The sequence below is a fragment of the Tachyglossus aculeatus genome, chromosome 23 (genome assembly GCF_015852505.1).
Source record: "Tachyglossus aculeatus isolate mTacAcu1 chromosome 23, mTacAcu1.pri, whole genome shotgun sequence".
NCBI lineage: Eukaryota > Metazoa > Chordata > Mammalia > Monotremata > Tachyglossidae > Tachyglossus > Tachyglossus aculeatus.
This window is the reverse complement of record NC_052088.1, coordinates 11,921,889-11,934,965: the sequence shown is the minus strand read 5'-3', so window position 1 is coordinate 11,934,965 and position 13,077 is coordinate 11,921,889. Positions and strand designations below refer to the sequence as shown.

Genomic DNA, 13,077 nt, shown 5'->3' with positions numbered 1-13,077 from the left:
CTGGCTCCTTGTCCTTGGGAGTTTAGAATCATGGGCTGGCTCTTAAATGCACATGGCACTCAGCTGTGCTCCTTAGTTTCCCGATTCTGTACCTTTCATTCATTCATTCAGTCGTATTTATTGAGCCCTTACTGTGTGCAGAGCACTGTGCCAAGCGCTTGGGAAGTACAAATCGGCAACATATAGAGACAGTCCCTACCCAACAACGGGCTCACAGTCTAGAAGGGGGAGACAGACAACAAAGCAAAACAAGTAGACAGGTGTGCCTCTGTGCCATCAGGGATTTGTGTAGTGGGGAGGGGCACGTGCACACAGGCACAACGTCTTATCAAATGTGTAGCAACAAGAATCCCTGGACACTAAGGAGAAGCCGGGTGGAATTGAAGACAACATGCAGGGGCTTGGTGGGGGAGAAAGAATATTCGCTGGGAGGAGATGGAAGGAAGTGGAAGAGTGGGGCAGGCTCTGTCCTGCTCCCACTAATCAATAATTCATATTGAACGCTTAAGATGTGCAGAACACTATTTACAGAGTTGGAAGACACGTCCCCTGCCCACAAGTTTACAGTCCGGGGGAGCTGACAATCTTGTAAACCTTTTGGCTCTACTTTTCTCCCCGATTTGACTGGAAATTCTCAGAAGGCAGGAACTGTAATGTACTTCCGCAGTACTCTGCCCCACGTGTAGGCCAGGGGGCACAGCCATTAACACAGGTGTTCACTAAATACCTTTGATTGATCTAGGAGGGGAGGGGACGGAAAGGAGAAGAGGGACAAAAGAAGAGGAGAAATCAACGACAGGGCTTAGAATAACGTACTAAATGTGTGTGCTCCCGGCCCCCTAAGGGTTTATATTCCGAGAAAAGAGTGGGCGCATTGGAAAGGAGCTACAAATTTCTGTTGGGTGGATGTTCATTCATTCAATCGTATTTATTGAGCGCTTACTGTGTGCAGGGCACTGTACTAAGCGCTTGGGAAGTACAAGTTGGATGTTGTTACATGAGGCTCCGGGGCGTCGGAAGGGGGCAAGGACCGGGTGCCCCTTGACCCTCTCCTTCCTTCCTTCATTCAGTCGTATTTATTGAGCGTTTACTGTGTGCAGAGCACTATACTAAGCGCTTGGGAAGTACAGGTTGGATGTTGTTACATGAGACTCCGGGGCGTCGGAAGGGGGCAAGGACCGGGTGTCCCTTGACCCTCTCCTTCCTTCCTTTGTTCAGTCGTATTTACTGAGCGCTTACTGTGTGCAGAGCACTGTACTAAGCGCTTGGGAAATGCCATTCAGCAACAGAGACAATCCCTGCCCACAACGGGCTCGCGGTCAACGCGGGAAGCTTTTTTTCTCCTTTTTGAGGGGTACATCTTTGTTACTCTATTTATTTATTTTACTTGTACATATCTATTCTATTTTATTTTGTTAGTATGTTTGGTTTTGTTCTCTGTCTCCCCCTTCTAGACTGCGAGCCCACTGTTGGGTAGGGACTGTCTCTAGATGTTGCCAACCTGTACTTCCCAAGCGCTTAGTACAGTGCTCTGCACACAGTAAGTGCTCAATAAATACGATTGATGATGATGATGTCTATATGTTTGTACATATTATTACTCTATTTATCTTACATGTACCTATCTATTCTATTTATTTAATTTTGTTGGTATGTTTGGTTCTGTTCTCTGTCTCCCCCTTTTAGACTGTGAGCCCACTGTTGGGTAGGGACTGTCTCTAGATGTTGCCAACCTGTACTTCCCAAGCGCTTAGTCCAGTGCTCTGCACACAGTAAGTGCTCAATAAATACGATTGATGATGATGATTTAATTTTGTTGGCATGTTTGTTTTTGTCCTCTGTCTCCCCCTTTTAGACTGTGAGCCCACTGTTGGGTAGGGACTGTCACTAGATGTTGCCAACCTGTACTTCCCAAGCGCTTAGTCCAGTGCTCTGTGCACAGTAAGCGCTCAATAAATACGATTGATGATGATGATGTCTATATGTTTGTACATATTATTACTCTATCTTACATGTACCTATTTATTCTATTTATTTAATTTTGTTGGTATGTTTGGTTTTGTTCTCTGTCTCCCCCTTCTAGACTGCGAGCCCACTGTTGGGTAGGGACTGTCTCTATATGTTGCCAATTTGTACTTCCCAAGCGCTTAGTACAGTGCTCTGCGCACAGTAAGCGCTCAATAAATACGATTGATGATGATGGGGGGGGGGGGGGGGCAAAGCCGGCTGGGGGTAGGAATGGGAGGAGCCGGCGGCGGAGAGAGAGAGGTGGGCGCGGGGAAGGGGGGGATGTGGGAGAGCAGCTAGCATCCCTGCCGGAGCGCCGCAGAGTGTGACAGTGTGTGTCGGGGTGTGTGTGTGCATGCATATATGTATGTGCATGCATATATGTATGTGCATTCACGCATGCCAAGCCCGACGTGTCTCTGAGGAAGAAGATGGGCAGGCCGCTCCTTCTCCGGAGAGGGAAAGTTGGGATGCGGAGGGGAGCGCTGCAGTGAGAGCCGGCGGTGGGCGAGCAGGAGCGGACTCCTCCTGCAGCCCCTTCCCTCCTCCTCCTCCTCCTCCTCCTCCTCCCAAGTATTGCATCTGCCGAGTTGGGGAGGGAGGAGGAGGAGGAGAGGGGGCCCCGCGGGATGGGCTGCGCCCCCAGCCTGCACGTGTCGCCGAGCAGCGGCCCGGTGTACCGTCGAGACCCGGACCAGCGCAGCTCAACCCTGCAAACTGCCGCCCCGCCGGGCCCCGTGGGAAGGGACCCCCCAAGAGACCCCGCGAGGGGTCCCCCACCCGACTGCAACGCCGGAGTCCAGCCCCAAACCCTGCACCCCACCCCCACCAACGGACAGGTAAGGGCCCCGCCGACCCCCTCTGTCTGTCTCTCTGTCTGTCTGGGCCTCTGTGTGCCTGTGTGTTCCGCCCCCCTAATCCTAATGATGGTATTTGTTAATAATAACGATAGCACTTATTAATGATAATAATAATAATGGCATTTATTAAGCGCTTACTATGTGCAAAGCACTGTTCTAAGCGCGGGGGAGGTTACAAGGTGATCAGGTTGCCCCCACGGGGGGCTCACAGCCTTAATCCCCATTTTACAGATGAGGGAACTGAGGCTTAGAGAATCAGTCAATCAATCAATCAGTCGTTTTTATTGAGCGCTTACTGTGTGCAGAGCACTGGACTAAGCGCTTGGGAAGTACAAACTGGCAACATATAGAGACAGTCCCTACCCAACAGTGGGCTCACAGGCTGGAAGGGGGAGACAGAGAACAAAACCAAACATACAAAATAAAATAAATAGAATAGATAGATACAAGTAAAATAAATAAATTAATAGAGTAATAAATAGGTACAAGAGAAGTGAAGTGACTTGCCCAAAGTCACACAGCTGACAAGTGGCGGGAATGGGATTTGAACCACTGACCTCCGACTCCAAAGCCCGGGCTCTTTCCACTGAGCCACAATGCTTCTCCGATGATGGCATTTATTAAGCGCTTACCATGTGCAAAGCACCGTTCTAAGCGCTGGGGAGGTTACAAGGTGATCAGGTTGTCCCACGTGGGGCTCACAGTCTTCATCCCCATTCTACAGATGAGGGGACTGAGGCACAGAGAAGCAACGTGGCTCAGTGGAAAAGAGCCCGGGCTTTGGAGTCAGAGGTCATGGGTTCAAATCCCGGCTCTGCCAATTATCAGCTGTGTGACTTTGGGCAAGTCACTTAACTTCTCTGAGCCTCAGTTCCCTCATCTGTAAAATGGGGTTATGACTGTGAGCCCCCCGTGGGACAATCTGATCACCTTGTAACCTCCCTAGCACTTAGAACAGTGCTTTGTACATAGTAAGCGCTTAACAAATGCCATTATTATTATTATTATTGACTCTCCTAAAGTCACACAGCTGACAAGTGGCAGAGCCGGGATTTGAAGCCGTGACTTCTGACTCCAAATCAATCAATCAATCGTATTTATTGAGCGCTTACTGTGTGCAGAGCACTGTACTTAGCGCTTGGGAAGTACAAGTTGGCAACATATAGAGACAGTCCCTACCCAACAGTGGGCTCACAGGCTAAAAGGGGGAGAATAATAATAATGGCATTTATTAAGCGCTTACTATTTGGAAAGCACTGTTCCAAACGCTGGGGAGGTTACAAGGTGATAGGTTGTCCCATGGGGGGCTCACAGCCTTCATCCCCATTTTACAGATGAGGGGACTGAGGCACAGGGAAGTTAAGTGACTCGCCCAAAGTCACACAGCTGACAATTGGCGGAGCCGGGATTTGAAGCCGTGAGCTCTGACTCCAAAGCCCGGGCTCTTTCCACTGAGCCACGCTGCTTCTCACGTGCTTACTCTGTGCCAAGCACTGTTCTAAGCGCTGGTAAGCGCCTACTCTGTGCCAAGCACTGTTCTGAGCGCCCGGGGTAATAATAATAATGACATTTAGTAAGCGCTTACTATGTGCAAAGCACTGTTCTGAGCACCTGGGGTAATAATAATAATAATGGCATTTAGTAAGCACCTACTCTGTGCCAAGCACTGTTCTGAGCGCCCGGGGTAATAATAATAATGGCATTTAGTAAGCGCTTACTATGTGCAAAGCACTGGTCTGAGCGCCTGGGGTAATAATAATGGCATTTAGTAAGCGCTTACTATGTGCAAAGCACTGTTCTAAGCACTGGGGTAGATACAAGGTAATGAAGTTGTCCCACATGGGGCTCACAAACAATCCCCATTTTACAGATGAGGTAATTGAGGCCCAGAGAAGTTAAGTGACTTGCCCAAAGGCACACAGCTGACAAGTGGTGGAGTTGGGATTTGAACCCATGACCTCTGACTCCAAAGCCCGGGCTCTTTCCACTGAGCCACGCTGCTTCTCCAGCCAAGGTCGTCAGGTTGTCCCCCCCGTGGGGCTCACGGGCTTCACCCCCATTTTACAGAGGAGGTGACGGAGGCCCAGACAAGTGAAACAGCCTGTCCAAAGGCCCACAGCTGATAAATACTTCCCAAGCGCTTAGTCCAGTGCCCTGCTTCTATTTATTTTGTTAATGATATGCATATAGCTATAGTTCCATTTATTCTGACGGTTTTGACACCTGTCTGCATGTTTTGTTTTGTTGTCTGTCTCCCCCTTCTAGACTGTGAGCCCGTTGATGGGTAGGGACCGTCTCTATATGTTGCCGACTTGTACTTCCCAAGTGCTTAGTACTGTGCTCTGCACACAGTAAGCGCTCAATAAATACGATTGAATGAATGAGTGCGCACAAGCGCTCAGTAAACACGATTGAATGAATGAATGCACACAAGCGCTCAATAAACATGAATGAATGAAAGTGGTGGAGCTGGGATTAGAACCCACGACCTCTGCCTCCCAAGGCCGGGCTCTTTCCACTGAGCTGCGTCTCCTTTGCTGCTCACCTCCTCACTGGGCCTCGTTCTTGCGTGGTCCTCATCCTACCTCTGTCCTGGAATGCCCTCCCTCCTCACATCCCCCAAACTAGCTCTCTTCCCCCCCTTGGAAGCCCTACTGACAGCTCACCTCCTCTAGGAGGCCTTCCCAGACTGAGCCCCCCTTTTCCTCCCCTTCCCCTCCCCACACCATTTGTGTATATTTTTACATATTTATTACTCGCCTTAATGATTATAAAGCTATAATTCTATCTATTCTGATGGTATTGACACCTGTGTACTTGTTTTATTGTCTGTCTTCCCCTTCTAGACTGAGCCAGTTGTTGGGTAGGGATTGGCTCTGTTGCCGATTTGTATTTTCCAAGCGCTTTTAATATAGTGCTCTGCACACAGTAATTGCTCAAGAAATACGATTGAGTGTGTGTGTGTGTGTGTTTAGGGCCCTTAGTCGTGCAAGGGAGAGCGGGGGGCAACCACACGGGCCAAGAAAACTTGAGCTCCGTGAAGGAGGAAGGATTTGGAGGTGCTTCTGCCTGCTAAGGATGCCGTGGGGGCGGGGGGGGGGGGGACGGACCCTCCTTATCTATTCTGAGGGCATTGACACCTGTCTCCTTGTTTTGTTTTGTTGTCTGTGTCTCCCTTCTAGACTGCGAGCCTGTTGTTGGGTAGGGACTCTCTGTTGCCGAATTGTACTTTCCAAACGCTTAGTACTGTGCTCTGCACTCAGTAAGCGCTCAATAAATACAATTAATTGCATGAATGAGGCCGCCACCTGCTTTCAATCAATGGTACTTATTAACAATAGTAATAATAATAATAAGGATGGTATTTAAGTGCCTACTATGTGCCAAGCACTGGCACGTAGTAAACGCTTAACAAATGCCATTATTATTACTATTAGCCAAACACTGTTCTAAGCGCTGGGGTAGATACAGGGTTATCAGGTTGTCCCAGCTGGCATAATAATATCGTTATTATTAATATTATTATTATTATGTGCCAAACACTGTTCTAAGCTCTGGGGTAGATACAGGGTAATCAGGTTGTCCCACATGGTACTCACGCTTTTAGTCCCCATTTTACAGATGAGGCAACTGAGGCACAGAGAAGTTAAGTGACTTGCTCAAGGTCACACAGCAGATGAGTGGAGGAAGCGGGATTAGAACCCACGTCCTCTGACTCCCAAGCCTGTGCTCTTTCCACAAAGCCACACTGTACCCAGAGCACCGTATTAAACGCTTGGCAGAGTACAGGATAGGAGAAGTGGTAGGCACCGTACCAGCTCACAACCAGCTGGCCGAACCCTCAGCAGTTGGGTTGATGGGGGGTAAGAGTTAATAATCATAATGATATTTGTTAAGCGCTTACCTTGTGCCAAGCACTGTTTTAAGCACTGAGGTAGATCCAGGGTAATAAGGTTGTCTCACGTGGGGCTCACAGTCTTAATCCCCATTTTACAGAGAAGTGAGGCACAGAGAAGTTAAGTGACTTGCCCAAAGTCACACAGCTGATAACTGGCGGAGCCGGGATTAGAACCCACAAACTCAGACTCCCAAGCCCGTGCTCTTTCCACTAAGCCACACTGCTTCTCGACAGCCTCTTAGGGCCTCATGTGTCCCATCGAGGGAAATCTGTGGCCTCTGATTTTCAGTGAGGCCCTGCGTGGTTTTCTCCTGCCCCAGTGCAGGGCAACCACAGAGGCAGAGAGCAAGGAAGCGTTTGGTGTCCAGTGATGTCCGTTTCACCCTGGAAAGATTTTCCCACTTGTCTTCCTTCCCCGGGTAAGGAGTTCAGGGGGTCGGGGAGCTGGATAATTGACCCACAAGTTGGTGCTGGGGAGAGGGGTTGGGAATCGCCGTGGTGGAGAAGGGGCATACCACAGTGGAAAACTCTGCTCAAAGCCTCTGGTCACTCACTCCAACTCCCTGACCTCGTTTCCCTTACCTCGCTGGCTAGCGCTGGACAAGGGCTTCCGGGCCCAATGGCCCCTTTCCCAGGACAGCTAGTCCTCAGGATGGGATTGCTGTGGTTTGAAGCTAACTATAGCCCTGGACTTTATCCTACCCTGAATTTGTATAGTGCTTTTATTCTCCAAAATGCTTCCCCTATTTTGTCCTCAAGCAGTCCTGTGAAATAGGGCCAATATCGTACCTGGTTTACAACTGAGAAAACTGAGGTACTGAGAGGATAAGTGACTTGCCAAGGTCACCCAGCAGCCGTGTGGCAAAACTGGCAAGAGAGCCCTGGGTTCTGGGCTCTCGGACCATGCTGCCTGCCTCCCTGATGTCTGAGTGTTGCTAATTCTGTTGTATTCTCCCAAGTGCTTAGTTTAGTGCTCGGCACATAGTAAGCACTCAATAAATCCCATTGATTTATTCATTAAGGGGGCGATAATTTTCAAAGTCTGGACCAGAGACTTGAACACAGTCCCAGTTAGCCTGTGCTGTAGTAACTGAAATGTAGTTTCTTATCATGGAAGAAAAGTGATTTATTTCCACAGCATTCCTTCAAAAGTTGCTGTTCTTCCCCTGAACAATTAAAATGGCAAATCTCAGAGGAGAGAAAGTATTTCAGATGCCCCCAGTTGACTCCTTACTAATAATTGGTGGCTTTTCTGGTCCAGAAGCAGAAAGCCCAGAACTCACTCCTCTGATGTTTAGTGTTTAGTGTTCAGTAATCAGGAAAGGGGTTCTCTGGCCTGGGAGTCCAGAAGGTCTTGGGTTCTAATCCCAGCTCCACTGTCTGTGTGCTGTGTGACTTTGGGCAAGTCACTTTACTTCTCTGTGCCTCAGTTACCTCATCTGTCAAATGGGGATTGAGACCGTGAGCCCCACACGGAATAGGGACTGTGTCCAACTCGATTTGCTTGTATCCATCCCAGTGCTTAGTACAGTGCCTCCACATAGTAAGTGCTTAACAAATGCCGTCATTCATTACAGTTTGGGCCTCCAGTGGCAAAAGCCAATTCCGAAGAAGGAGGAGTGGGAGGGAAAGTGGGGTTGTCTGAGTTTAATGGTCAGGGAACCTGGTTTATTGAGGGCAGTGGATTAGCAGTCAGTGATACGAAGTGCTTGTTGTGTGCAGAGCACTGTATCAAGCGCTTGGAAGAGGACAATAGAACGGAATTAGCAGATATGTTCCCTGCCCCATAAAGAGTTTACAATCTAGAGGGTGGAAACAGACATTAATGATCCATGAGAGAATGCCCACAACTGGCTTCTAGTGACTGTAGTGAGTGTTTTATGTCAGAAACTGCTGGAGAAGGAAGGAGAGAAGGTAGTGACTAGGGGGAGTCCCCAGAGGGTGGAATTCTGAATCCAAGGGAGCACTTAAGGGAGTGTTGTCGTCGTCGTCTCCCCCCCCACCTGCTCAACAGTTGTACAGAGACACTGGAAGGGAACTGACATGTTGCTGGTGTCACTGGCTTTCTTGGATGGCTTGAGAAGTAGTTTTCAGAAAGATGCAGGTAAATAGTGTGGTGAGTTACCCAAGGTTGGGTTTTACACAATGATTAGAAATAGGAAATATCTCCTGGTCTCCAGTGTGTTTAAAAGGGGAAATAGAAGGCATTTGATGTGATATTAGTTTGGGATATTGTTTCATTAGAACTGCCTTTTTGGTTGATGCATTTGCTTCCCAAGCCCACCCCGCACCCTCCGCTCCTCTGCCGCTAATCTCCTCACCGTACCTCGTTCTCGCCTGTCCCGCCATCGACCCCCAGCCCACGTCATCCCCCGGGCCTGGAATGCCCTCCCTCTGCCCATCCACCAAGCTAGCCCTCTTCCTCCCTTCAAGGCCCTACTGAGAGCTCACCTCCTCCAGGAGGCCTTCCCACACTGAGCCCCTTCCTTCCTCTCCCCCTCGTCCCCCTCTCCATCCCCCCATCTTACCTCCTTCCCTTCCCCACAGCACCTGTGTATATGTATATATGTTTGTACATATTTATTACTCTATTTTACTTGTACATATCTATTCTATTTATTTTATTTTGTTAGTATGTTTGGTTCTGTTCTCTGTCTCCCCCTTTTAGACTGTGAGCCCACTGTTGGGTAGGGACTGTCTCTATATGTTGCCAACTTGTACTTCCCAAGCGCTTAGTACAGTGCTCTGCACACAGTAAGCGCTCAATAAATACGATTGATGATGATGATGATGATGAGAAAAGAATCTGGGAAACGTCATAGTTTAAAAGCTGTTAAAAGATATAAGCAGGATGAAAAATTATGGGAGATAGTGGCTCAGAATATTAGCAGATTAAGTTAGCTTATTTGGCAGCTAGATGGTTTAACTTTAAAGGTCTTAATTTTCCTTTTTCATTAGGGAGGCAGCTCACCTTGAAATCCTTAGAAGAAAGGATTTCTTCTCTTCCATCTCTCTTACATCAGCCCTTCTCATCTCTTCTCTCCAGCTACTTCTCATGCCCCTTTGGCTACTGATGCTGCCACCCGCCCTTCCTGGACATCTCTCACCTTCCACTCCCAGTCAGATGGTGGGGCCACTTAACCCATTTAGGTAAACCAGCCAGAATAATTAGTAAAGCCTTTAACCGGAACACCATGGGAGGTTCAACCTCCTCAGCATATTCCTAGCCTCTGATAGCCATTTTTGGCAAGTCATAGGATTTCAAATTATCTGTAGCTTAATGTGAGTGAGATAAATATTTATAAAATTTCCCTGTAGCCCCTTCAGCAAGAATCACTCATTTGCGCCATAAGTCCTGTCAGATAACATGCTACTTTAAAGTTTCCAAAATATTCTACTCCATAAGTGAACTATTTGTCCTGTATTTCTATTTCAGGGGTGGAAGTTCCCTTTATTCATTAATAATGAAGCATCTTTCATTATCTAATTGGTCTCCAGAATTCCCTGGTGTTCTAAAATGTGTGCATGCATTCTCTCTGTTTTTCCCTGCCTCCATCCCTCCTCTCCCTCAGTCAATCAGTGGTATCTATGGAGTACTTACTGTGTGCAGAGCACTGTACTAAGAACTTGGGAGTGTACAATGCAACAGAGTTGGTTGGCACTTTATTTTTAGTGGTATTTGTTGTGCACTTACTATGTGCCAGGCACTGTACTAAGCTCTGGGTAGATACAAGCTAATCAAGTCCAGGGCTTAGAACAGGGATTAATAAATACCATCATTATTATAATAATTATTATTAAATTGAACATAGTCCCTGTCCTACATGGGGCTCACAGTCTTAATCCCCATTTTACAAATGAGAGAACTGAGGCACAGAGAAGTTAAGTGACTTACCCAAGGTCACCCAGCAGACAAATGGCAGATTCAGGGTTAGAACCCAGGTCCTCCTGAATTCTAGGCCCATGCTCTTCTAGGGTATGCTGCTTCCCTCTTCTTTGCCCATGTTCCCTGCCCACAAGGAGCTTACAGTCTAAATGGGTAGGTAGACATTGAAATTACCTAATGGTTATGTACTGTGGGGCTGAGAGTGGGGTGAATACCACTTGCTTAAAGGGTACGCAGAAGGGAAAGATAGTACATTATAGGCAGGGATTGTGCCTACCAACTCTGTTGATTAGTATTCTCCCAGACACTCAGTACAGGGTTTAGCACACAGAAAGCACTTAATAAATACCACTGATTAATGGGGGAAAGAGGGCTTACTTAGGGAAGGCCTTCGGAGGAAATGTGATTTTAATAAGGCTTTGAAGGTGGGGAGAGTGGTGGTCAGTCAGATATGACGTGTGAGGGAGTTCCAGGTGAGAGGGAGGTCATGCATGAGGTGTTGGCAATGAGATAGACAAGATTGGAGTGGTCTTTCTCTCCCCGTCCCTCTCCCTCCCTCCCTCCCACTTAATATGACCTTACAAAGTTTTGGAATGATCAGGTCTCCTGATGTCAAAAAATAATATAAATATAGTTTTGAATATCCAATTGTGGAAAATAGATTAGATACATTAAACCTTCATGATAAGAGGCTCTCACTGGGGTTTTCACTTCTGACATGAAGCAGACCTTTGACTCAGGATAGCTCTAATCCTGAATTTCCCCAGCAGTTTGTCTCCCCGACTTTGAATTTTACTCATCCCTGAGAAGCTCCCTGAATACTCACTCTTGGGACTGGGCCAGGGCTTCTGCGTAATGAAGAATTCATGCCCAGAAATCCCCAGCAGAGTAGGGTGAAACTCATCCTGGGAAAATTTTCCTCTTCCAGTGAGCTCCTCCCATTTCCTGATGGCGACAGAGAAAAGTCCCTGGTGTCTAACAGGGACCGTGTGGGTGACCTGTCGGGAGAGTCCAGAGGGATAAGAAAGGAAGTGTGGAGAATGGGGATGCTGGAGTTGTCTATACGAACAAAATAAAGTGGGTATTTGAGCCAACTCTTTAGGTAATTCAGGCCAAAAGAGCCTCCTGTAGAGGAAAAGCTGGGTTCCCACCCTTCTTATTCACAGGTCATTCTGATCGGATTCACTCCATAATCCTGCAAATCTCTATTTAGTCTGTGGCCTCCCTCTGTCTGTTGAGACCGAGGGGTGAGATTCTAACTCAAGAAGAGGAGGGGGGAAATTCAAGCAAAGTCAAGGAAAAAAGTGGGACAAAGGGAAAGGTGGGAGGAAAGAGAGCTGGGGTGAGGGGGAGATGTGATAAACCTGTAGGAAAGAAAGGCCACATGTCATGGGAGGAGCTTCTGACTAAAGAAAGTAGGAATCTGGGTGAGCCAGAAGGAAAGAGAAAAGGGAGGGCCGGATTGGGCTCAATTATGAGCACAAGAGAATTCCGACGTGCCTCCCACATCAAATTTTAGCATTCACTTTTGCAAATAGTGTACCTAGGAGGTTTTTTTTTTTTGTCAGAAAATAATTAATTCAGTGTACTTCTGGAGAAATCTGCTTTTAGGTGCAAACTGGTCACCAGAACTTAAATAGTGCCCTGGAACTGGCACTCTTAGCCACTCATTCATTCAATCGTATTTATCGAGTGCTTACTGTTTGCAGAGCACTGTACTAAGCGCTTGGGAAGTACAAGTTGGCAACATATAGAGATGGTCCCTACCCAACAACTGGCTCACAGTCTAGAAGGGGGAGACAGACAACAAAACAGAACATGTAGACAGGTGTCAAGTCGTCAGAACAAATAGAATTAGAGCTGAGAATTCACTCACAAAATGAAGACCCACCCAGGTTCTTTCCCCAGCCGAGAACCGGGCACATCAGTGTCACCTGGTTCTCAGAGAAGAGTGAGTAGTGCATGGGCCTGGGACTCAGAAGAACCTGAGTTCTAATCCTGGCCCCGCCACTTGTCAGATGTGAGACGATTTATTTATTTATTTATTTTACTTGTACATATCTATTCTATTTTATTTTGTTAGTATGTTTGGTTTTGTTCTCTGTCTCCCCCTTCTAGACTGTGAGCCCACTGTTAGGTAGGGACTGTCTCTATATGTTGCCAACTTGTACTTCCCAAGCGCTTAGTACAGTGCTCTGCACACAGTAAGCGCTCAATAAATACGATTGATTGACTATTGGCAAGTCACTTTACCTCTCGGTGCTTCATTTACCACATCTATAAAATGAAGAGTAAGACTTTGAGCGCCATGTGGGACAGGGACTGTGTCCAACCAGCTTAGCTTGTTATCTATCCTACCTCTTAGTACAGTGTCTGGCACATAGAAAGCACTTAAGTACCATAAAAATAAAAGCTTAAAAATGACC

The 13,077-nt window shown here is 47.4% G+C and overlaps 1 protein-coding gene across 2 annotated transcripts in view; it reads left to right on the top strand.

Annotated features, from left to right (window-relative positions):
• The first annotated feature begins 2,661 nt into the window (after positions 1 to 2,661).
• PDE8B (phosphodiesterase 8B) overlaps positions 2,662 to 13,077 on the top strand; it is a 133,636-nt gene continuing 123,220 nt past the window's right edge. The window contains exon 1 of one of the 2 annotated variants that reach the window (XM_038765612.1): positions 2,662 to 2,846. The gene's annotated coding sequence lies outside the window, so the exon portion shown is untranslated. The remainder of the gene's footprint in view (positions 2,847 to 13,077) is intronic. The other variant, XM_038765608.1, reaches the window with a different exon arrangement.